A 26927-nucleotide genomic window follows, 5' to 3' on the forward strand; every position below is an offset into this window, starting at 1 on the left:
TGATCATCTTTGTTGCCATTCTCTGAACCTTTTCCAGTTCCACTATAACATTTAAGTTTTTATTAACACAATAGTCATGCAGCATAAATTAGAGACTTCCCACACTGTCTGCTCCCAAACCTCAACTTTCTACAGAGCGATCACCCTCACTCTATTGATAAAACTAAAGTATTTCAGCCTGTAGTACCAGCTTCCTCTGAGGCTTTCTCTGAACAAAATCAGTCATTCCAAATTATATATAGGGCTTTAGTGCTGTCTGCTATTTTTTTCACTGGGAATGAATCTAAGACCTGTAAATCATTTCACTTATTAGAACTGAAGCTGGTCTTGAACCCTTGTTCCAGGGTAAAAGGAACTTAGGAGTTTGCAAAGTTTACGACAGATTGCTAGAAATGAGAAACGAACATCCCAAGGCCAGAGTTTCAAAACAGGATCCCAGAAAACTGTTGCAGTAGCCAAAATAAGTGAGTTACAGACTACTTTGTTTCCCTTATGTACTTGATTGTCTGGAGATCCAAGTGCATCTATGGATAGCTTTAACAGAGCGGCTGCCTTGAATTGTTTCTTTAATTTCACGTTATTCCTTTAAGGATTTACTCTATTTTTAGAACATGCTCTTGCTTGCCAGCTGCCTTTGACTCCACAAGAAAAGTTGAATGAATACTATTTTCCACTCTCATTGTCTCTCCTTTCTAGCCACTAATGCTGTTCTCATACTTTTATGACCATGTAGTTGGTATTCTACACACAGTACCACTCATGGCCCTACTATTATAAGTTTGGCAAGAATATGTTAAGTTTTATGGGAATGAAAGAGTGAGAGTGGACTCAAACCAAAGACAACATAAAAGGCCTTATTTTGCTGGGTAAAGGCCTAACCTCTTAATGATTAAATCACTTGGAGTGGAATAGAAAACTGTATCCAAGATGCTAAGCTGAGAGACATATCTCTCCTGCAGTTACTTGGTGCCCCACAGGGAGAATGAAATAGTCCAAAAGGAAAAGATTCTATAAGGAGGAGGCACACAATTGCTGACAAATCTACACCAGGAGTTGGATTAGGGCAGTAATTCTGAATCTGAATATTTAGGCATTTCTAATTAATTTGGGCTAGTGTCTAGATGCCAGAGACCTACTATTTGTAGTTATCCTCTCTTCCCTCTCTAGATTTGATTTCCCTTCTTGTTTTTTGTGGACTCCATGTGCTACAATTAAGTGAAAGTAAGTAACTTACTTATGGATGTGGTGGATTCTCCTTCTCTTGAAGCCCATAAATGAAGATTGGATGTCTGTCTAAAAAATATGCTCTAGCTCAATGAGAAGTTATATTCTTGAGGCAGAAATCAGTTGGTGACATTCCCATGGCCTATGTTGATCACAAGGTCAGACAAGATTATCATCACAGTCCTTTCCAGCCTTAAAATCCCTGAGTCTGTGAATTCATATGAAGAAGTCAGTGGCTAGCTTGACATCCTGGGTATCATGTAGAGTGGTTTAGAAGATGAGTGTGTAAAAACCTTCATGGTTGAAAGCGAACTGCATAGCTATATCTGGTTGGTCTTGGCCATCCAACGGTGTGACGTTCAAATACCATCATAAAATGAATTAACTTAACCATCAGTAGAGCAGAATCTTATCTATACCCCCTTACTTCCCCACTGAAATCTGAGACGCTTGATTTATGAGACCGTTGGACATCTGGTTTCTTCTGCCTTTCACTAGTCTCTGTTTACAAGTACAATGCAAATCCGCAGAGCTGAAGATGGGATGTGGTTGCTCTGCAATCTCATTGTGCACAAGAAGCCCAGTGCCCTCTGTTTTTTGGCATGTCACCAGCAAAGAAATGGGATTTTAGCACCATTACAGCCCTTGTTTTGGGATTGCAAAGGAAGACACTAAAACTTTAAGAATTAGAAGTTACCTTTTGGTGGGGAGGAGAGATGCTTTTAAAGGAAGGTTGAACCTGTGGTTTGTGAATGTCAACTGTAATCATGCCCTTTTAAAATTTTAGCACATAGAGCTTAATAGCATGCAGGCCGCTTTAGGTAATGAGTACAGATGGGGCTGGGATCCAAACACCCAAGAACTTTTCAAAAGTTTGGATTTCATTCCAAACTTTGCCACCAGCCATTCCCTCTGCAGTGGACCAAGCCAGCAGTTTTGATGTGATCCCTTCAAAGTTGGAGCTGAATCTTACAGCTCAGGTCAATCTCTAGTAATACGTAACCTATTAATCCTTTGGATTAGTTCAAAAATAACAGACAGAATGTAGGGTTTATGGAAAATGAGTGATGTCCTTTCTTTACATTTCCCACCTTCATATGCATTTCCTATTTCAAAATTAGTACAGAATTCACTGGACAAAAAGTACTGCTTTCTTTGCTCTTTACAAAGATAGCGTTGGAGAAGTGACTAGAGGAATTGTAGGGGTCAGGGGATTGCTAAAGGGATAAAAGATCCTTTTACCTCTAGATTGCTCGGTCAAATCCAGACTAGACCAGTTGTGGCTTAAATTGGTCTAGCGGATAGACTGCTGGGCTGGGATATGGGAGACCTGGGTTCTATTTCCTGCTCTGCCATTGGCCTGCTGTGTGACAGTGGACAAGTCACTTTGCCACACAGTGAACCAGTTCCTTAGTCACAGATGACTCTGGCAACTGCCGCTCAGTAGATTAGCTCTTCTGTACAGAAGAGCCAACCAGAACTGAAGCTTTCTAGAATGATTGGCCTGTGGTTCCTACATTGAGTTGCTCTTCCGCAGGCCCTCTGTTGACGCTGAAGAGCTACAATCTCAAAGTGAGCCTACGTTTTTAATTTTCTTAAATAGAAACACTGGGTTACATGCAAAAAACCATGTCCCATTGACCATGTCTTAAAGACAGATTTGGGTTTGAATTAAATGCACTAAAACAGTACTTGGCAAGAGATATTGTCCTTTATAAAGGGAATAAAAAATGTTCTGGAGAGTCTAAAATAGGCAGATCTACAATGTAAGTTTGGAAGCATCAGTGAAAAAAAGTGTAATTGATAATCACTTGTCATTGAAGTGATTATCATGCAGAACTAGAAGAATCTTAACCTGATAGGAGCCACATTCTGGGCTTGTCTACACTTACATTTTATAGCGCTCTAACTTGGCTGGCTCAGGATTGCGAAAAATCACCCCCCTGAGAGCAGCAAGTCTGAGCGCTTTAAAGCGCTAGTGTAGACAGGCTCCAAGCGCTGGGAATTGCGCTCCCAGCTCTCGGAGCTATTTCCCTCGTGGCGGTGGATTACCAGCAGCTCTGGGAGAGCTCTCGCCCAGTGCTCTCGCGTGACCACACTCACACTTCAAAGCGCTGCCACAGGAGATCTCCCACAGCAGCGCTTTGAAGTTTCTAGTGTAGACGTAGCCTCTGTTACAGCAGTGTAAATTTGGAATAAATGGGAACAGAAATAGGCCATTAGTCTTCAGTACCTATAGAATGCTAGTAACCCATGAAAAGCATAATTTTAACAAGTTTTTAAAGAAATGGGCATACCTTTCGCATCACAGGTCAGTGACTACTTATCAACTCAGTAACCTGCTAAAACTTATTCTAGCTATGTGATGTGTATGCAATATTGTGTAATAATATTGAGGCCTATTCCTTTGTAAATATTGCATGCAACTAATCTCTCACTATATACAATTGTATGTTCTGTTTTTTGGTAAACAGACTTACTATAGAATTATGTTTTAAAAATCTATTCGCTCCACGCGTTGCAGTGCTCACAGAAAATGTTGCATAAAAAAATCAGAGAAGAATCCAGTAACTTTGTTCTCATAAATATGTGTACCATCTTCACTGTGTCACTGTCTGTGAAATTGGAGTTTGCACCTGTATTTTAGATTTGCTTGAAGAGAAGGATTGGTTTTATTCATAATTTTGGTCCTGTTGGGAAACAAATGTTGGTAGTATGAGGGTCACTAGATGGCGATGTTACCAATAGTAAAAAGAACAGGAGTACTTGTGGCACCTTAGAGACTAACCAATTTATTTGAGCATAAGCTGTAGCTCACGAAAGCTTATGCTCAAATAAATTTGTTAGTCTCTAAGGTGCCACAAGTACTCCTTTTCTTTTTGCGAATACAGACTAACACGGCTGCTACTCTGTTACCAATAGTCTAACCTTCTGTTTAACAACTGAATGTATAGTCAGTCAGATCATGAGGGATGCTGTGTTGCCAGTTGTGAAACAGTTCTGTTTAGAAGCTGCTGTGTACAGTAGTAAAGTTTGTTCCCTGATGGTGCAGAGCTACTGATTATAGGATCCATTCACACATGAAAACAAAACCATCGCCTGTTGTCAGAAACATTACAACCCCCTCATAGAAATAAATTCTTGTTAGCTGAAGGCAACCTGACTCCTGCTGTGGCAGAAGGGATGCTGCCTGATTTCCTGACCTGCTGAAATGCAGCGTTAGAGTTAATACTCGACATGCTGCACTGCGATCCAATAATGGGCCAAGAGAGCCTCTTTGTTTTCTGACCAGTCTCTTTATAAGCACTTGAAATTCCTGTTGGCATTAATTAGACTTGTGTGCATAAGGCAAGGAGAGCAGCCTCCTAAATCTTCTGTTCATAGCAGCAGCCTGTAAATAAAAATTCCATTGTCCCCAGTGAAAAAGAGGTCATCTAAAATCAGCCTTTGTTTTTTAGGACACTTCTCTGTGGAGGACTAACAATAACATGATCAGGGGCCTAGTCCAAAGCTCATTGAAGTCAATGGAAAGACTCTTATTGATTTCAATGGACTTTGAATCAGACCCTGAGAGAATTGCTACTCTTCTTATTAAAACAAATAAGTTGCAGAATATTTACAGCGATGTGCTGAAGCCCCTTTGGCATTACTATGCTGTCTAGCATAATCAAATCATACCTCTACCTAAGTACTTCTACCCCCTTCCCACTTTTCACTCCATGCAGAAGGATTAACCAGGAACTTCCTAGGATGTTTATCTATCACTCGAGAATGGGAAGCAGTTACGACAAGTAAAATATTTTAAAAGCATTTAGGACTCTGGCTCCAGTCCATCCATTGTCTGTCCTGATAGATTCCTGAAATGCTGTTTGCTTACTAATGTGGAATTGAATGTCACCTCTGCAATGAGGAATTAGTCATGGTGAGAAAAAAGATCCAAGGAGTCGAAGTATGCTGGAAAAAATTCCCCCCACTAATTAGAAATTTTCTGCATCACAAATTCTAGGAATCCTTTCCTTTGATTGTTTCTCACCTAGGAAAAATAATGACAATCTACGTAGAGGATGGACTAGATTTTACCAAGGAGTTTCCAAGTTCATTAGTTGCTTTATACTACTCCAATATTATGGGGCAGTCAACAGCCATTACCGTTATATTCTACCCATACATATGTCTCTTGCGTTCTTGCATGGAATTTTCTTTAATCAGAGCATTAAACATTCTGGGCCATATCTCACCTTTCGATGCACCTTTGCATTAAAAAGACACCCTCTGACTGTCTTTTTAAGATGGAACATAATAAAACAATGCTGTACATTAGCAGGCTCAGAATTCGTCTATCCCCACACTCTTGAGAATTCTTATTTTTTGAAAGATTGGAATTAAGAGTATGACCAGCCCTCTTGTTCACTGACAATGCCCAGCAACTTTTGAGTCAAAGATAACTAAAAATTGGAAGGCAGTAAAGCCTTCCTATATAGAAACCTACTATAGAAACCAAAAAGCTGAGATCCTTATTCTTTTAAAACCAGATTTCTAGGTCTGCTGCATAGGCAGTGAGGCAATTCCCTCCCCCCACTGCTTATATTTTCTTTGAATAATTGTTTTTCCTTCATGTTTGCATGGGAAATATAAACCTGAACACGGGCAGGTTATCTTTCTGCCTTTCCTTGATGTGTTTGCTGTAACCCACATTACTAACAAAATTACTCAGTGTCTAAGGTAGCAGGAAGATGGGACCTTTAGTAAACAAACTAAATCTGTGTTTATTTAATTTAGCTTTTGTTTAGTTTGTTGCTACCTTGGTTTTGCTTGTCCTTTGAAAAGTCTATAAAGCTGCCTGAAATGGTGACATCTGGTGGTAATTCTTATCATTGTCAGCTATTTCCTTCCTTGTCCGGAAGCATTAGTCAAGCTCTAATTATTCCTATTATTATTCACTAGATCCTTTCCCTAGAGTAAATCCCTTTCTGCTGCTCAAAGGGGATTGACCTAAGGGAATTTCCCCAATGGTGTGGAGGCATTCCTGGGATGTGAGGGGGCAAAGCCAAATCAGGCTGTGTTCCAAGGGTACGTCTACACAGCAAGTGGCAGCCTGCAGCAGCGAGTCTCAGGGCCCCTGTCGACAGACTCGGGCTCACACTACGGTGCTAAAAATAGCTATGTAGACATTGTGGCTTGGACTGGAACTTGGGCTCTGGAGCCCATCCCCCTCCCTGGGCTTCAGAGCCTGAGCTGCAGCCCAAGCCACAGAGTCTACAGAGCTATTTTTAGCATCATGGCATGAACGCAAGTCTGCTGCCTGAAGCCCTGAGACTCGCTGTCGCTCGGTGTGTAGCTATACCCCCAGTAGCCCTGGACCAGCAGAACAGTCCCTAGGGTACTGCTCCAACCAGTGTTAAGTCATCTTAACTTGCGCCAGGGGCTGGTTCTGCCCCCAGCTTGCTCCAGGATTGAGTGAGGCAGGAAGGTGGCTTTGAGCCTTCTTTGGAATAATTGAGGATTGAGCTCTTTATTATTACCTAAATATTTATCTTACTGTAGCATCCAGAGGTTCCAGCCCAAATTGGGGCTCCATTTTGCTGGGTGGTGTGGATAAACAGAGACAGTCCCTGCCACCAAAAACTTAGGCCCACATTCTTTACTGGTGGTTAGGTGTTGCCCCACCCAGAACTGCAACATCTAAGTCCTACTGAAAGTCAATCGGTTAGTTGGGCCTGGTCTACATTAGAAACTTACATCTGTATAGCTATGTGTCTTAGGCTTTGTCTACCCTACGCACCTTTTAGTGACACCGCTGTGCTGCTACAGCCGTGCTGCTAAAAGGCGCGCAGTGTAGCTGCAGTTTGTCGACAGGAGAGCGCTCTCCTGCTGACACAAAACTCCCACCCCCAACGAGCGGCAGCAGCTGTGTCATCAGCAGAGTGCTCCTGCTGACAAAGCACTGTTCACACCGGTGCTTTTTGTCAGTAAAACTTTTGTCATTCGGGGGGGGGGGGGCTGGTTTTTTTACACCCCTGAACAACAAAAGTTTTGCCGATGAAATTCCACTATAGACAAAGCCTTAGGGATGTGGATTGTTTTCACACCCTGAGAGACGTAGCTATACTGACCTAATTCCCAGTGTAGACAGCACTAGGTTGATGGAAGAATTCTTCCATTGACCTAGCTACTACCTCTTGAGGAAGTGGATTACCTTTGCCAATGGGAACACTAGGCATTCCAATGCTGAATGGAGCAACGTCTAAATACCTTTCGAAAATCTGGTCCTTCCAGTCTGAAATTATGGTCAGACTTTATATTACGGTTTTATTATTAAAAGGCTTATAAAGGGTTAATAAATGATTAATAGATGTTATGAGCATATTATAGACATGAGTAGCATGAGTTAGAGATCGTTAGAAGCACATCATCAGAAGGTGTTACAGATTGTTTACAACCCTGGTTTATAGTAATCTATTGACCTGTTGCAATCTAACAATCTATAACAATTGATTAACCATTTAATAAAGCATGTAATAATCATTTATTAACCCTTTTTATCTTAATAAAAAATGCAACTGAAATTATGTTAATTTTTGCAAGTAATCTCTGAGGTTATGCCTTCCCCCAAAACTCTGTAATCTTATTGAACATAATAATTCTAATGAGACCTTATTAGATTTAAGTGAAATGGGCAGGACTGTAATTGTGTCACGGAATTTATTTCTTGATTTCATGTAAATAGCAGCAATTATCTTCTCCATGAGGAGCGCCTTATGACAGAAGCCCAGATGTGTCAAAATAAAGACAGATAAAGAGCAAGGCCAAGGGATGGTAACCCACAATGGCCAAATACTGAAGCGGTCGAGCAGCCCAAAGTACATTTCTTGGCAAGCCCCCACCAAGCGCATGTACAATACATGTATAGCTCATAATCATGAAGGCTGAGTGGCTCAGCAGATGAGGTGGGACCCTACCAGACGTTAGGAACAGGATACTCAGCAGAGCAGGAAATCCAGAACTTATTTCAAGAATAGTTGTGAGGGCTAAGGCAACATCTTCAGTCCACACTTGCATTGTTGGAAAACATGTTCTAGTCTTGAGAGCCCCCCAAGAATGTTGCCATTCATTCCTTAACAGCTCCTAGTGCTACCTGTAGGCCCTGCAGTCACAAGCCTGGATTCTATAAGATGCTGTTAGTGTACTGTGAAAATCTAAGACTTCTGCCAATGCTGCAGCCCCTTTATGCTACCCCAACACCATTTTTGCCCCTTTCCCCTCTTTTCTGCACCCAGCACAGCAAAGGAGAAACTGTGAATCTGGCCCTGAGTGTGCAAGTGTGGAATTGCAGGGGTTAAGGGTTAATCACCATTTCAGTGGAAAGGCCCATGGGAATGATGATGTATGAAGAGCTCCAGTAATTTAAAAACTGCATTTCAAAGGCATGTTTGCCTGCTTGGCCCCCTCTCGCCAGCCTCCCCACAACATACACACACTCACTCCTTGGCTGTGATTATTGATCTAAAGGCAATTCCAGCTCCAGAACTTTACTCCACTCTGGAAGGATGAACGTTGCCAGGGGGCCTTTTTCCATGTGGCCTGTTTGGGTTCAAACCAAAAAACAGACAGACACACATACAAGTAACTCTAGCTGCCTAAGCAAATCCCATTGTCTCATGTGAGGGCTTTAACTGCTGACTCCCAACACAAACCAGATTTCTGGGGCCTATTGTGTGGAAAGAATACACTGGACACAGCAGAGCATAAGCTCTGTTTTGCCAGTCAGGAACGTAGTGGAAGATACATTGAACCTACAGCCTTAAAGGGGACACCTCTATGCCTTGAGGTGTGTTTTCATTATTCCTCACAGTCCTTCCAAGGAGCACTTGAGGCTGCTTCCCTGCCCCCCTTTCTCCAAGAAGAAAGAAAAAAGGAAGTTTTTTAAAAACAATAATTAATAGTATTTATTGAACAAAGAATAGTATGTCCTATTTGGCAAGATGCTGAGTGCCCCGAGATGTGCCTAGCACCTTGCAGAGAATGGCCCTTTTGTAGTAACTAAAGATTGGCATGAACAATTGCATGGTCAGCAGAGTTGAGATCCAGGGTTCTGGCTTTGTATCTATCTATTAATGGAGGTGCCTGATTACCATATGGACTTCAGAGAGAATGGGGACTGTCAGTTGCCAGCTAGGGAGGCAGTGCCTTGGTTGCCCATGGAAATTATCTCCCGCAATCCTAAGGCAATTGGCCTTGGTTAATGCTACTGTCTCTGCTATTGTAACAGACAGAACTGAGTGCAAGTTGTGGATTCCTTCTCTTTGCAAACCACTATGTGGTTTACCCTTCCCTTTAGAAGAAAAGGAATACTGTATCATTCCATCACAGACCCTTTATCCCCAGTCCCTAGCACTAGCTGTGCATCAGGTTCCACATTGTGAACTACATAAAACAGTAATCTCCACTGTCCTTTCCTTTGAAACCAATTGATCCCGCCCAATACAGCCTGTAAGCAGAATGAAAGATATTTTCCTACATGGTGGCAAGCGAGTCAGTAAAGCCAGTGGAGACCCTGACTGAGGAGCAGTCTGCTAAAGTGTAATATCTCCTAACAAAGACAGTACCTTTCCCAGTTCTGTTTCTGGCACTACCTGTCTCCTCTGAACAGTTAGACAGGAGGGATTCCTTGTTAGTGTCTGAGGCTATTTGGGAATCAAGAGGAAAGCACATCACGCATGAATGCCTTGCTTCAGGGCCTTGTCAGCATGTCTGATGAGGTGATACCATACAAATTCCAGCCAGACTTCTCCATGGACAACTAAGAGCCCAATTGCTCTTTGTAGCAGTTGTGCCTGGAAATTACTAAAGGCCAATAGTTTGGGTTTACATTATCTTTAGGCTCCAGAAGAAAAATAACTTATGGTTTATTGAGCCGGGGGGAAATAGCGTTGGCTTACTCTGCCTGTTTTCTGAGTAATCGTGTATCCAGCTTTCTGCCTGAAACCCACATCAGTTGATGCTCTAGCCTCTTGGTTTAAAATGGAAAGTGTCATTACTCATTATGGACAACAGAAAACTATAGGCAGGGACCTACCACAACAAAATGAGTCTTCTCCCTTCTGACATACCCCCAACCCACAGCCCTTAGGATCCCAAACAGCATTAAAAGGCTTGAGGTACCATCATCAGTCATCTTAAAATAGAGGTTTTTATTTCTGTTGTTTATAATAAGCCCTTTAAAGCTTAGAACTGAAATCTCTTTATTTCCTACTAGCATATGTTTTGTTATCGTGGGGTTGCTCATGAGTGCTGGGCTGTGTACAGTGAGTGGTTTGTTACTGCCCTTGAGTGGTGGGCCATATGTATCAGTTTGTTGTTGCCGAGTAGCTAATTGTGCTCTGGGCTCTGGACAGTTTTTGGTGTTATAGGGTGTTGCATACTCAGCTCTTTTGCATCCAGTTTCACCATCTGTAAAACAGACATGATTCTGATCTCACAGGGCTTGGGAGGAAAAAATAATGTTTTAGGGAGTTTTAAAGCTAAAAAATAACCTCTCTCTGTATAAACCCCGCTATATAAACAACCCCTTGGCCCACTCTTGCCTGACAAACACAGTAAGCCATGCTGATTGGGTACTCAGTGTGCATCCCTAATGCACGAGGCAGATCGTTAAGGATACATAGTTCTTATGTCCATGCAGCAGTATGGTCTAGTGCAGGGGTGGCCAAACTTACTGACCCTCCAAACCACAAACGATAATCTTCAGAAATTCGAGAGACAGGTGGGCCTGCTGGGGCTCAGGGCTTCAGCCCCGCTCCTGCTGAAGTCCGAAGACACCCCCTTCCCTGCAGGGCTGAAACCCTTTGCCCCACCACCCTGCTGCATGGCAGAAGCCCCGAGCTCCTCCTGCCCCAGTCTGGTAGGTAGAGAACTGGGGGGGGGCCTCTGCAAGCCGTACTGTTAACTGTAAGTGTCACATGAGACTCACAAGCTGCAGTTTGGCCACCCCTGGTCTAGTGGCTAAAGCATGCAACTGGCAATCAGAAACTCTAGGTTCCAATCCCAGAGCCAACACTGATTTAATATATGACCTTCTTAAAAGCTGTTGTGCTCTGTGGGGTCATGGGATATTATTTCCCTAGACATGGGAAATGTGTCTCAATGTCGGCACTATGCGGTGCAGGAACAATGGTTATGGGCTCTAGAATGGCATTAATGAATTAATACAAGGAGAACTGTACAAGGACATAACCTTTATGAGGCAACCTCTGACTTGATGATACTGACTGACTCAAAGTATCCTCAGATGCAGAGCGCAATTAAGCCCCATCTTTAACAGCAGGCAAGGAAATGATTTTTGCTGATCCCTCTTGGGGTCACTCTATTTGCAAAGCACTTTGGGATCCTAGAAGCGGTGGCTCTATAGAGATGCAAAGGGCCGTTCTTCTTCCTGACTCCCTCATCCCCAGCAGGTCTCCAGGCAGGAAGGTTAAATGGGGCGAAACACTCACCATATTCTCAAAGGTCACCGTTTTCCCCCTTCTACTCCCACTCCAATTCCCTTGCAGGACACAGGGCTAAATGTCAGACCACAAAAGCAATACAGCCCAGGTTTGTTTAGTGTCTCACTGCAGGTGTGGCTGCTCCCACGTATGTACTTGCACACCACTTAGCCACTTCCTTCTGCTTGGTCTTCCCAGAAACAGGCAAACAGGCGCTCACAGCTCATCTCAAGGCAAGGAGGAGACTTTGAACAGTTGTATTTTAAGGTTCTGTTTATAGACACCTTTCTCCAGGGACTTTCTCTCCCTTTTCCTCTGTCTCGGTCCCTGTGTATTTGGTAATGAAGATATAAATGCTCAGTTGTTTGTGGTTGGTTCACTGACAGGTTCTGTCTAATACAATGGGGGTAGAAGCAAAATGAAAGAATCCAGCGCAAAGATTTTGCTATCGCTACTTCGCAAAGGCCCTGATCTGGCATTCCTGGGGCACTCAAAACCCTCACTGAAATCTCACCCAGCTACGAAGCCCAAATCTCCAAGCAAATCTCAGTCAAAATGGCCAAGTTTCACCTGGTTTCCCCATCAAAACTCTATGAAACCACACCTCACTCCTGATGGCAATGCTGAACCATCGGCCAGTCCCAGGTTTACACAAAAGGTTCTGGAGCCTCAGCAGATCTGCTCCCTGACACATTCCAAGTCTTGATTTCATAGTGAACAATGAACATGGGGAATTTTCATGTTGTGTTGGGTGTAACTGTGAATACTCCCACAGCTGGAGTTCAGAAAAGCATCCAAACTTAGCACAGGCTGCAAAATCTGGATCTGAGTTTGGATCCAGATTTTAAACAACTCCCCTGCCCCGTAGTTCAGGAGTGTTGGAATGTAAATTTTTGGTTTCTAATCCAAGATAATCCATATGTCCTAAACTTGTGGTTCACCATCATTAAATATATCATCACTCAACAATGAAGCTTCCCCAAGTGTAGTATCAGGTGGAGTTGTTCCAGATAGGACTCCATTGTTTCTGGGTTGGCTACAAGCTCAATATTGATTTACAACCCTGGAAATCCATAGGGCGTTAACTGTACTAGTGCTGAGGGGCTTGTATAAGGGACTGTGTACCTTGTCACGTTAAATTCTAGGAAACACTGTCTGGCAGAATTCTGCCCCATATTCTCTTGCTCAGTATCTTATTTCTTTATTTAGTATCTAATAACTGCACAATGTAATTGCTGTTTTATTTTGTAGTTGCTTGAACCAACAGTCAGATAAGAACTCTGAAAAAAAAATTACTTATTTGAGATATGATTCGACAGCTGAAGAAAATGTTATCCAGTGAGGGACTACAGTGTATAAGTACTTTCATAGGGATAATATAGCAGCGATAAGAGTTCCAGAGGTAACTGCACCTCTGGCTCTGTTGTGGCCTCTTTGAGGGCACCCGACTCAGGTCTGAAGCCTCTAGCTGTCCCCTTTCTTAAGGCAGGAACCTGCCTTCCTCTCCCTCTAGACTGGAGATTTAGGCTGCAATTTCTCCTGCAATTCATTATCACCTTAGCAAGCCTGAGTTTAGTTCAACACCTGCTGTCCTGTTCTCTCCAAGGGCCAAGGCAAGAATTAAGTAGTGACCTGCCAGCCTTCATAAAGCACAGTATTATCTATTCTGAACACTGTTGCCAACCTTGAGATCGAAAACCATTTGACTGGCCCATAAAACCATGAGATTTTATTAAAAAGATGACATTGTGTCTTTTCGGTCTGTCTTCTAGCAGAGAGAGAGAGAGGTGTGTGTGTGGACCCCCACTCTCCTTATTGAATAAGGTGACTTCTGGTTCTGGCTGCAGGAGCTCTCACCCCTCTACCTGTCTTCTGCCCAGCAAATTAATTCTGTGTCCCCCAACCCCTAAAACAATCCTGCCCCCCCCAGTTCTCATAGCAGTTCTTCTCCTGCATCAGTTCTGCCTATCTCTTGCCCTCCCATCTGCCCAGTCCCCCTTCGCCCCCATCAGTTCTATCCCCCCAAGCTTGCCCCCGACCCATCAGCTCTGCTCCTCCTGGTGTTCTTCACCCCCTTCTGGGTTGGGAGGAATTCTTGGATTGGGTGACTATGACTCCCTCCTGTATCAGACCGGACACTTTATACAGTTTTTCAGTCCTTTGCCAGGCTTCTCCAAAGCTGGTAAAACCAGTCTATGCACTTTCCTCCAGGGAGGAAGAAGGGGTTACCCTTCTCTCTGCTTGTTTATTTGCCTGGGGATTTGCATTAGTTCCCTCCTCCTCCCCCAATGATTTTAATTTCTGCTTTTCACCACCAGCCCCCCTGAGCCCATACATATAACACTTACAAGCTGATAAAAATGGTCTTTAAATAGTCCATAATCCTATTATTCAATTCTCAAGTTGACAATCCTTGGTCATACATGCTTGTGTGACATCCCCCCCGACAGTCACTGAAATACTTGTCCTGCTTCCAGAAAGAAATTAACCTCTTCATATTCAGCAAGTAACAATACGAGTGAGGAAGGGAAACAGTCACTTTTTTTTTTTCATAAAAATAAATCAGAAGTTTCCTAGTTCTCCATGCCTGGTACTAACGGGCTCTTTAGTCCAGTGGAGAAAGGCATAAAAAGAACCAGTGGCTGGAAGCTAAAGCAAGACACATTCAAATTAGAAATTAGGCACAACTTTTTAACAGTGAGGGTAAGTGACCATTGGAACAAACTACTAAGGGAAGTGGTGGCTTCTCTGTCTCTTGATGTCTTCAAATCAAGACTGGACAGCTCTTTTTGGAAGAGATGCTTTAGCCAAACACAAGGGCTCAAACACAATGGGCTTAATGCAGGGGCAACTGGGTGAAATTTAATAGCCTGTGATACACAGGAGTTCAGACTAGATGATTTAATGGTGTCTCCTAGCCTAAAACTCTATGCATCTATTTTCAGCACTGTACATAATTAACATTTAAAGAGTTTAAAAAATCAAATGTCTTTTTTGTGGTTAATGCTAATTGATTGTTTCCTTTTTGCATTTCTCTCAGCCAGGACAGTGAAAATAGACTGGTAAATTTCACTTTTGTTTCTGGCCAGTTTAAGGTTCTGAAGCCCAAGGCTGTAAAATTTTGGTTGTAAATGCTGTAGTAGGGATTTAAAGCCAAACAAGCATAGTTTTCACTTGAATTTATTATTATTCGTGGAGACATTCCTATCAATCTCAGGTTTCACAAGATGGAAATGGAAATTACCCTTCCAAAGGGTGACACTCACCCCTGTGTAGAAGATTAGCACAAGCCCTAAGCACTACGTAAGCCTTCAAAGTACTGCCTAAGTGATATATGGCCCTTGTGTTGGTCATTTGAACAGGCATTAAAGTCACCCAGTGTCTCTCTAGGAAAAAAATAATGATTGAAATGTAAGTACTTTCTGCTATGCTGATAAAATCCAGTCGGTTATGCAGGTTCCTGGCTGAATACTAACTGGGAAGGCCTCCAGCTCTGGGGTATAGATGCACTCAGATATTGGTTTACCCTCCTCCTCCCAGTTTAGAGAGGGACATAAATTGAACACTGGCTAGGAACCCATCAAACCTTGGTGAAAGTTTTGGATCTGACTCTGGTCCTTCTCTGCCCCAGACATGAACACACCAAGAAGGGGATCTGAAGCTCTAAAGAGGTACACGCTGTGTCGAGCCTTCATGTGACAAAGTTAGCGAAAAAGGTCATATAAACCACAGGCTGCACGCAAACAGACAGAATCATGCAGCTGCTCTTGCACTGACTCCAAGCAAAACAGTGCCCCGTTTGAAACACTGGTGCTATTTTCATTTGTGTAGTCTCAATTTTCATACCAAAGCAGAAGAGGATCGTATTTTTCAAAAGGCTGAATGACCCCTTCTCAACCCTCTAACCAAATAAAACAAAGCCTCACAAAAAGCAAGTAGTAAATGAGCAGTATCCAGTTTTGAACACTTGAGGAATTACAGTCCTAATATGCAAATATTTTTATACAGAGCCCTACTCAAAAAATGCTCAGGCGCTTTATATTTCAGACCCACCTCTTCAATCCTGATTTAAAACAGAGAAAGTTTCAGCTTTCTTAATGTAAATGGAAAGCTGATTCCATAACTATAAACACATACAGCTCTAGCCCCAAATCACTCCAAGTTATATTCAAGAGAAACCAGTGCATATGCCCTGGACAATGAGTGAGATTGTAAGAGAAAGAGCAAGTGAGAAAGGTGCTCTAGTTAGCCTTGGTCTACACTAGGAGTTGAGGTCGAATTTAGCAGCGTTAAATCGATTTAACCCTGCACCCGTCCACACACCGAAGCCCTTTTTTTCGACTGAAAGGGTTCTTAAAATCAATTTCCTTACTCCACCCCCGACAAGGGGATTAGCACTGAAATCGGCCTTGCCGGGGTAAATTTGGGGTACTGTGGACACAATTAGACGGTATTGACCTCTGGGAGCTATCCCAGAGTGCTCCATTGTGACCTCTCTCGACAGCACTCTCAACTCAGATGCACTGGCCAGGTAGACAGGAAAAGGTCCGTGAACTTTTGAATTTCAATTTCCTGTTTGGCCAGCGTGGCAAGCTGTAGGTGACTATGCAGAGCTCATCAGCAGAGTTGACCATGCAGAGCTCATCAGCAGAGCTGACCATGATGGAGTCCCAGAATCGCAAAAGAGCTCCAGCATGGACCAAACGGGAGGTACGGGATCTGATCGCTGTATGGGGAGAGGAATCCGTGCTATCAGAACTATGTTCCAGTTTTCGAAATCCCAAAACATTTGTCAAAATCTCCCAGGGCATGAAGGACAGAGGCCATAACAGGGACCAAAAGCAGTGCTGCGTGAAACTTAAGGAGCTGAGGCAAGCCTGCCAGAAAACTCACAGAGCACAGACAAATGCGTGGAGGCAGACAATGTCAGAGTGCAGGAAAGCACAAAATGACCGGGAGGAGAGGTGGCGGGCTGAAGAGAGTAAGTGGCAGGCTGAAGAGAGGGCTGAAGCTGAAAGGTGGCAGCAGCATGATGAGAGGAGGCAGGATTCAATGCTGAGGCTGCTGGAGGATCAAACTAATATGCTCCAGCGTATGGTTGAGCTGCAGGAAAGGCAACAGGAGCACAGACCGCCGCTACAGCCACTGTGTAACCAACTGCCCTCCTCCCCAAGTTCCAAAGCCTCCTCACCCAGACACCCAAGAACGCGGTGGGGGGGCCTCCGGCCACATAGCCACTCCACCCCAGAGGATTGCCCAAGCAACAGAAGGCTGGCATTCAATAAGTTTTAAAGTTTTAAACTTTTAAAGTGCTGTGTGGCCTTGTCCTTCCCTCCTCCACCACCCCTCCTGGGCTACCTTGGTAGTTATCCCCCTATTTGTGTGATGAATTAATAAAGAATGCATGAATGTGAAGCAACAATGACTTTGTTGCCTCTGCAAGCGGTGATCAAAGGGAGGAGGGGAGGATAGTTAGCTTACAGGGAAGTAGAGTGAACCAAGGGGTGGGGGGTTTCATCAAGGAGAAACAAACAGAACTTTCACACCGCAGCCAGGCCAGTCATGAAACTGGTTTTCAAAGCTTTTCTGATGCGCACCGTGCCCTCCTGTGCTCTTCTAACCGCTCTAGTGTCTGGCTGTGCGTAACCAGCAGCCAGACGATTTACCTCAACCTCCCACCCCACCATAAACATCTCCCCCTTACTCTCACAGATATTGTGGAGCGCACAGCAAGCAGTAATAACAGTGGGAATATTGGTTTCCCTGAGGTCTCACCGAGTCAGTAAACTGCGCCAGCGCACTTTTAAATGTCCAAGTGCACATTCTACCACCATTCTGCACTTGCTCAGCCTGTACTTGAACAGTTCCTGACTACTGTCCAGGCTGCCTGTGTACGGCTTCATGAGCCATGGCATTAAGGGGTAGGCTGGGTCCCCAAGTTTAACTATAGGCACTTCAACATCACCAACAGTTATTTTCTGGTCTGGGAATAAAGTCCCTTCCTGCAGCTTTTGAAAAGACCAGAGTTCCTGAAGATGCGAGCGTCATGTACCTTTCCCGGCCATCCCACGTTGATGTTGGTGAAACGTCCCTTGTGATCCACCAGTGCTTGCAGCACTATCGAAAAGTACCCCTTGCGGTTTATGTACTCACCGGCTTGGTGCTCCGGTGCCAAGATAGGGATATGGGTTCCGTCTATGGCCCCACCACAGTTAGGGAATCCCATTGCAGAAAAGCCATCCACTATGACCTGCACATTTCCCAGGGTCACAACCCTTGATATCAGCAGATCTTTGATTGTGTTGGCTACTTGCATCACAGCAGCCACCAGAGTAGATTTTCCCACTCCAAATTGATTCCCGACTGACTGGTAGCTGTCTGGTGTTGCAAGCTTCCACAGGGCTATTACCACTCACTTCTCAACTGTGAGGGCTGCTCTCATCTTGGTTTTCTTGCACCTTGGGGCAGGGGAAAGCAAGTCACAAAGTTCCATGAAAGTGCCCTTATGCATGCAAAAGTTTCGCAGCCACTGGGAATCGTCCCAGACCTGCAACACTATGCAGTCCCACCGGTCTGTGCTTGTTTCCTGAGCCCAGAATCAGTGTTCCACTGCATGAACCTGCCCCATTAGCACCATGATGCCCACATTGCCAGGGCCCGTGCTTTGAGAGAAGTCTGTGTCCATGTCCTCATCACTTTCGTCACCGCGCTGACGTCGCTTACTCACCCGGTATCGCTTTGCCAGGTTCTGGTGCTGCATATACTGCTGGATAATGCGTGTAGTGTTTAATGTGCTCCTAATTGCCAAAATGATCTGAGTGGGCTCCATGCTTGCCGTGGTGTGGTGTTTGCACAGAAAAAAGGCGCAGAACGATTGTCTGCCGTTGCTCTGACGGAGGGAGGGGCGACTGACGACATGGCTTACAGGGAATTAAAATCAACAAAGGGGGTGGCTTTGTGAGAAACAGAATGGCCCCCTCAAGGATAGAACTCAAAACTGGGTTTAGCAGGCTGTTGATTTCACGGAGGAAGGGAGAAGAAAATGAATACAAAACAAATCTGGTCTATTTCTTGTTTTGATCCACTTCATCTATTTTTATACATCTTGCTGGCAGCAGACTGTGCAGTATGACTGCTAGCCATCATCATCTCCTGGGTGCTTGGCAGAAGATGGTGCAGTATGACTGCTGGCCATTGTCTTCTGCTGGCTGCTGATTAAAAGACAGTGCACTGCTGGTAGGACTGAATCGCCATGAGACGAAACTTAAAAGGGAAATGACCTGGCTGAGTCACTCCCATGTTTGCCCAGGTGCCCCTGACCTCATCGAGGGTGATTAAAAAGAGCACCCAGGACTAAGTCGATGACAACTACCAGTCATACTGCACGGTCTGCTGCCAAAAGCAATAAACTGCTGCTGTGTAGCAATGCAGTACCATTTTTGCCAGCACGCAGGAGACGTACGGTGACGGTTAGCTGAGCGGGCTCCAGGCTTGCCGTGGTATGGCATCTGTACAGGTAACTCGAGAAAAAAGGTGCAAAACGATTGTCTGCCCTTGCTTTCATGGAAGGAGGGAGGGAAGGGGGGCCTGACGATATGTACCCAGAACCACAATGTTTTAGCCCCATGTTTTAGCCCCATCAGGCATTGGGATTTCTACCCAGAATTCAAATGGGCGGCGGAGACTGCAGGAACTGTGGGATAGCTACCCACAGTGCAACGCTCTGGAAGTCAACGGTTGCCTCAGTACTGTGGACACACTCCGCTGACTACATGCACTGAGAGTATTTGTGTGGGGACACACACAATCAACTGTATAAAAACGCTTTCTACAAAACCAACTTCTATAAATTCGACCTAATTTCGTAGTGTAGACATACCTTTTAGACAGTGCTGTTGCTTATAACCTGGGAAGAGCCCTGGGTGGCAATGTGGCCTAGTGACACAGCAAAGAACTGCATGTCACAATTGTAGCCCTTGCTGTGTGACCTTAGGCATGTGATATGAATTAACAACTCTGTGCCTTAGACTGTGTTATAGAAAGGGGTATAAGAATGCCTGGCTCGACAGGGTTTTGAGACTTCGTTAAATGTTTATAACATAGGTTGTGTTCTTCAGGTAATGGCCTTATATTTATTTCAATTGATTTCCCATTTAAAAAACACTTCTCATAGGCTCTCATTTACCTAAGCATAATATTAGAACCACACATTCACACAAAAATATAAACATCAAGCCACATTATTTAACTAAATCCAGTGGCTTCACCTCACAATACAGTCATGATGAAAATAACTAGGACAATGGAAGATCAGTCCCTAATCCCCACCCCACTTCCCAAGAGCAGGACAAAAGAGAGAAGTTTTGCAACATGGTGTGAAGGTCAGCCAGTTCAGGCCATTCATGTCCAACTCACCCGGGGCAAGTTCTAAAATTCAAGGCCACTCATGGAAGATGCCCTGCCAGTCGCCCCCCACTAAAGCCAGAGGGCTCCAGCTGTATAGCAGAGGTGGGGGAGGGTGGTTCTCTTAAACAGGCAGCTCACAAGCCATTTAGGGCTGCATGTAGGTGCAAAGTGTTGCTATTACCTACTGTTCTATTGGGAAACTAAACTAATGTTTGTTAGGAGACTTGCTTTTTCTCCACGGAGCTCTAAGCAGTGTTTATTTATTGCTATGAGCTTTCACTGGCAATTGAGTGAGAGATTTCAAAATGGCATTTGGCAACAGCCTTCACATCCTGGTAAATACATCTTTTACCTTGAAAATGGTGGCAGTTTTAGGGCATTAACATCATCTATTCACAGAGCCAGGTAGGAAGGGAAGAGCTTGATCCAAACCACATACTGGCACCCTTAGTATTTCTAGCACTTCTGCTCAAGCTGACAGTTTACGGTTGCTTCTGACAGTCAGCAGTAAAGTGGGGAGCCGAAAGGGAAAAACAGCAGTGAAAAAGAAATATCCAGTGTTCTGAAAATTAGGATTTATCTCCTCCCCTCCCCAATTAGTTTCGGACATTAAACACTCCAAACAAAAAACCTAAACAAATATAACACTACCTATCACTGGGGAAAGATCTGTAAATACGCAATCCCTCCAGAGAGCTTGAAAGTGTAATACAAAATTTAAAAATAACCTAGAAGGAGAGAGGGTTGGCTGATAGACTATATTATGTTTGAAATAAGAAAAATTAAAGTTAGAATAGGAGAGAACTCCTGATGATATTCAGCAATTTTATTGGTGTGACCATGGTAGCAGTTGAATAAAACCCCAGAAGAGGGCGCTCCTAGCTAAATTTGCAGGCACTGCAGGATAACCGTACCTGAGAAATAAGGCATTAATGGTATAACAGTGCTAGTACATAGCTAACTTTTGATAAGGATCCACCCAGCCCTTCATCCTGTAACAATGTTTAAGGTCCATGTGAAGGCAGGGAGGAAAAGCCACTTCAGTGCCAGAGAATTTTCTTCTACTACTATTTTCTTTTTTCTTCTACCACTAAGATACAGTAAATGTGCTATCAAAAGTGAATATATAATTGTGGGAGCTTTGCTTGTAAAAAGTGCAAATGAGAATGATACACACCCACACTCAATCACTAGGGTTCACAAAGTTAATTGCAAAGTGCCACTGAATGAATCGTTAGCTTCTAAATTCATATTTCTCCAGTATCTGCATCCTTTCAGCAATCATTTCTACTGGTTCGGAGTTTTCTGTCTAGCTCGATGCAAACGAGCGCATGCACACTCACTGTTATAGCTACCCATCTGAGTAAAGAGTGTGTTCCAGGAAAATAAGCTTCCATTTTAGAATTAAGTGTGTCCTTGGATATTCAGAAATTCTCCAAAGCGACACTCATTGGTGTGTATTAGGGATGGGGACACTGCTTTTGCTTAATGTTGAATTCTTTCCAGTATCATGATTCTGAAAGCTGACACAAACTCTAACTGTATTGTGAAAAAAGGATCAGGGAGGGGAAAGAGCCTAATGAAAAATAGTTAAAGTTGTGTATAAATATAAGTGCATTACAGTCATAGGTAGGACACGTTCTTTGTCCTGATGAGCTTACAATCTATCTGGGAGAAGGGATCGGTGCTATGAAGAAGAAGGAATCATCTTTTAAAAGACAAACATAGGTTTAAACTACAGGAAAAACAAGTGTCATAAACACAGGTAGATTTGTGGTCCCGCAAAACAGCTCAAGAGCTTCACAAAAGTTTAACTTACACCAGTTTTGTCTGTCTCCAGCCTGTATATTATATGACCCATACTGAGATTGTTCATACCTATGACTAGAGTTAGTCTAATAATTCCTTGTGAATAATTCCTTTGTGAAAGTTCACAGTTGTTTTATTATTTGTGAATAGTTTTTCCCATTATTCAGCCAGTTTTACTAATGAGTCAGTTCAAATCCAAGACCTCCTTGCAAATAAATAAGGTACCTGTTCGATCCTGTACTTGGTTTTTCCTTTCTGTGGCCTTGAGCAAGTCACTTAACCTGTCTGTGCCTCAATTTCTCCATCTGTAAAATGGGGACAGTGATGATTAATTCCCTTTAGTAAAGCTTATTGAGTTCTCTGGACAAAATGTGCCAGACAAGCGGTAAATCTAGGGGAAATTACCTTTTGACTGACAAATGACACAGTCTGCAGTTCCTGATAGGCTAGTTCATAGAATCATAGAGATTAGGTTGGTCATCTAGTCCAAGCCCCTGCTCAAAGCAGGACCAAACCCAACTAAATCATCCCAGCTGGGCCTTAAAAACCTCTAGGGATGGAGATTCCACCACCTCCTTAGGTAAAGCATTCCAATGCTTCACCACTCTCCTATTGAAATAAGGTTTCCTAATACCCAACCTAGACCTCCCCCACTGCAACTTGAGATCATTGCTCCTTGTTCTGCCGTCTGCCACCACTGAGGACAGCCTAGCTCCATCCTCTTTGGAACCCCCCCTTCAGGTAGCTGAAGGCTGCTATCAAATTCCCCCTCACTTTTCTATTCTGCAGACTAAATAAGCCCAGTTCCCTCAGTCTCTCCTCATAAGTCATGTGCCCCAGCCCCCTAATAATTTTCGTTGCCCTCCACTGGACTCTCTCTAATTTGTCCACATCCTTTCTGTAATGGGGGCCCCAAAACTGGATGCAATACTGGCCTCACCAGTGCCTAATAGAAGAGAATAATCACTTCCCTCAATCTGCTGGCAATGCTCCCACTAATGCAGCCCAATATGCCATTAGTCTTCTTGGCAACAAGGGCACACTGTTGACTGTTATCCAGCTTCTTGTCCACTGTAATCCACTGTTCGTTTATGACAGTTCATTCAGAATGTCCAGTTTTATATATGGATGAAATTCTCCGCTGTGCAGAGGGCCCACATAAGGCCAATACACCATTTACATCCTACGTAAATCCTCAAAAACAAGGTTTAAGTGATACTGAAGTGGTGCATAGACTTATGCTGTACCTAGGGCTGAATATCACCCATGTATAAATAATGTAAAGTCCTTGCCTATTTGTACTGGTATACTGGGATGAGGGATAGGCTGGAGTGGAGGGACTCATATAAAGGGCACACGTCAGGGTGCTAAACACAACCACAGATGACACTCAAGCTACACGTTTTTAAGTTACTCGGTTACATGTTTTTAAAAAGGAACCAAAAGCCCCGGTATTTATCAGCAAAGCATCTACCCCAAGCTTTTTCAGGTAGTGGGGTAAGAGGTGGCTTTCCCAGCCAGTATTTGGGGGGGCCAGATGTGCAGAATGCTAAACAAACCAGTTTGCATTGATCTCCAGAAATGGGCATCACCTTCAGGGGGCTTTATGGATTGTAAATTGTATCCGACATAAGCAGTATGCAGAAAGCTGGATTTGATCTTTCCTTGAGACACAGACTGGTCTGTTTGGAATGGCGTATTAGTTATGTGTATGTCGGAATGAAGATCTCCCCTTTCGTACCCATGGAGAATGTGGGCTATGAACCTATGGGTGAAGAGAATGGACTAATAACTAAATACTCTCGCCTTCGTTTTCGGAGCCAAGAAAACAAATGGCAGAATGGGGCCAGCATATCATTCAAGGCCTGCCCCCAGGCTAATTATAAACAAATGATGGTGAGTTTAGTTGGAAGACTGCCTTACAAACTGGTGCCTCTCAGACTGCTGTTCTTTGTCTACCTACCTAATGACTGGGGTCTCAACAACTTTTAATGGGACATACTGAGCTGAGAAACTTAGCTGGTCTCCTCTTAACATTGTGAATCAGCTGGTATATAATATATTGTAGCCACTGAATTCTAGAATCTGATAACACAGCAACTCAGACCACTTCCTACTCAGGCATGCGTGGGGGTCGCTCATACGCCTGGTAAAGATACAAGGAAATCCTTCTCAGAGCATGCCAGGGATCTGTGGGGCATGCTACTATTGAGCAGAACAGAGGGTGTAAATGAGTTGAATGCTGTAGCTGGGCTTAAAAGGAGTGGATAGTTTCCTGATCTCTAGAAATTGCAGTTATATTCACTCATTGCTATGGTGTGGGGGGTAACCTTCCTCTGAAGCAGCAGAGAACAAAAACTCCTGAAGGAACAGCCTGTGGTTTGGCTCTTAAGATTTTGTGAGTATGTCTTGTCAAGATTAAGGGCTAGGTGGTGCTGATGCACCCTTTAAGTGATGATGTGTAGCAGTGCCAACCATCATCAGTGTGGAGAAGGAAATGTGCTTCAGACAAGCCCCCCTTATATACTGCTACCACCTTGCTCCATGGTGTAGAAGCCTGCTGGTGGCCTTTGCCAACAGCGAGTTACTACCCCTCTCCTCACCCCATTCAGTTTAGATCAGGGGTGGGCAACCTACAGCCTGCGGGCCAGATCCAGCCTCTCGGGGCTTTGGATCTGGCCCGCGGGATGGCCACCCCCGTGGCGCCGTGGGTGCTGCGCCGCTCCTAGAAGTGGCCGGCACCACGTCCCTGCGGCCCCTGGGGAAGGGGGGGCAGAGGGCTCTGCACGCTGCCCTCACCTGTGGGTACCTCCCCCAAAGCTCCCATTGGCTAGGAATGGGGAACCGTGGCCAATGGGAGCTTCGGGGGGAGGTACCCACAGGCAAGGGCAGCATGCAGAGCTCTCTGCCCTCCCTTCCCCAAGGACGTGGTTCTGGCTGCTTCCTGGAGCGGCGAAGGGCCGGGGCCAGGGCAGGCAGGCAGGGAACCTGCCCTGGCCCCGGTGCGTGCTGCTGCCACCCTGGAGCCACTCCAGGTAAGTGGTGCCAGGCTGGAGTCCACACTCTGAGCCCCTCCTGCACCCCAAACCCCTGCCCTGAGCCCCCTCCTACACCCCTCCCTGCACCACTGTCCTGAGCCCCCTCCTGCACTGTGCACCCCCCCTGCACCCCAACTCCCTTCCCTGAGCCCCCTTGTACAGCCTGCACCTCTCCTCTGCCCCAACCCCTTGCCCTGAGCCCTTTCCTGCACAGTGCACCCCCTCCCACACCCCAACCCCCTACCCCAGCCCTACACTCATGGCCCTGCATGCAATTTCCCCACCCAGATGTGGCCCTCGGGCCAAAAAGTTTGCCCACCCCTGGTTTAGATGGATAGCCAGCTGTGATGATTCAACAGCAATGGCCCATGCATGAGGGTCAGAGCCAAGCCCACCTGCTCAGGGAATAGTGGCTTCACAACGCCTGCTTGTCCCTACTCACTTGGCCCCCAGGTCTAAGGAGTGCACGCAAGGAAGTAAGGGGGAATCAGACCTCCCCCTGCTTATAGCCTTGTGAGGCTGAGTCGGGGCAGCCCCAATCTGCTGGAAATGCTAACCAGTGGAGTGTGAATAATGCCAAATGATGTAGTACAGCTGGCCAGATGTAAATTTGGTCCAAAAACCTTTAAATTTTATATAGCATCCTTAATACACAGTACACTTCAGAGAGAGCGAGAGCACACCAATTGTATGCTAAAGAGAAAGGGAAGGATTTATGGTAAGATTTTAAGAGATGAAGTGAGTCAGCACTTGGTTGGAGGGAGACATTTCCAGATGGATGGATCAGCACAGGCAGATGAGTGACTCCCACACTCACCAAGTCAAAGGGAGAGGCAGAGAAGACAAAGTGAGGAATAAGTGCATGAAGGAGTAGGTTGATGTATGAGGTCAGAGAGGAAGGATGTGGAGAGGTCTTGGATAGTTTTGTAAACCATGAGGTCAGTTTTGAGCTGGGTCAGAGATATCTAGAAAGGCAGCAATGGTTTCTAGCAGAGGAGTATGATGGTTTCACTTCCGTGGCAAGGAAGCACTTTCGCCACAGCATCCTGGTGCACCTGCAGTTTAGAGAGTAGTGACTTAGAAGAGGGAGTTGTAATAGTCAAGCCAGGAAGCACTGAAGGCCTGAATAAGGGTTTCAGCAAAAGCAAGATCAGTATGAGGGTGGATTCTGGCAATGTTAATCTGGAGGTGGGACAGTCAGATTTACTGACCAAGGAGATGTGGGAAGAAAAGAGTCCAAGGTCAAGGATGACTCTCAGATTTCTAGCCTCGGAAGGAAAGAACAAGTCTCAATTAAGGAAAGGCAGGCACAAACTAGACTTTATTTTTAAGCAAAAGAATTTCCAGAGTCATTCATGCTCCAAGTCACTAGGCTGTTGCAGGCAAATTGCAAATCTTTGGATGGAAGGTTGAGGGGGGAACCAAGTTTAGGAAGATAGTCCAATGGGGCCAAATTGACCTCCAGTTTCACTCCACTGCCCTCAAACCAGTGGTGCCAGTGTTGAGACTGAGGCTGGCTCATAGTTCTGACAAGATTGTGTTCAGCTAGTACTGTACCCCGTACCAGTCGTATTCGACCTCCAGCTAGTGCCAATTACCTTTTTTGCTTCTTTTCTAATCTTTGTCATGAGGATTAGCCATTAAACTCAAATTACTCATGTTTAGCATAAGAGCTGGTGGCATGTCTGCTGACTGTACTGGCCAGCCATCTCATCACAAGCGTCCTTATTCCAAGAGGGTGGAAATGGCAAGTTAAATAAAACAGCCACCTAACCGGCTCAGTGGCATACAGGCAGGGCAGAGCAATAAACTGCCAATTTTTTTTAAAAAAACAGTGTCCTCTTGCTCCGTACCCTACACAGCCCAGGTAAACAGCTGAACCGAAGCTCTAAAATCTACTGGGTGTTTGTTCAACTGCCTGCCTCTTTTGTCTTGGATGCTTGCTGGATCAGGTCACGCAACAGCA

General features: G+C 44.6%; 1 protein-coding gene across 3 annotated transcripts in view; it reads right to left on the reverse strand.

The window, feature by feature from the left end:
• Positions 1-26927, reverse strand: part of FGF1 (fibroblast growth factor 1) — a 64596-nt gene that overhangs the window by 19043 nt on the left and 18626 nt on the right. The window contains exon 3 of one of the 3 annotated variants that reach the window (XM_048861876.2): positions 22149-22228. The exons of the other annotated variants lie outside the window; for them this stretch is intronic. The gene's annotated coding sequence lies outside the window, so the exon portion shown is untranslated. The remainder of the gene's footprint in view (positions 1-22148; positions 22229-26927) is intronic. 3 annotated transcript variants of the gene reach the window in all.

Source organism: Caretta caretta, chromosome 8 (assembly GCF_965140235.1).
Source record: "Caretta caretta isolate rCarCar2 chromosome 8, rCarCar1.hap1, whole genome shotgun sequence".
Classification (NCBI taxonomy): Eukaryota; Metazoa; Chordata; order Testudines; family Cheloniidae; genus Caretta; species Caretta caretta.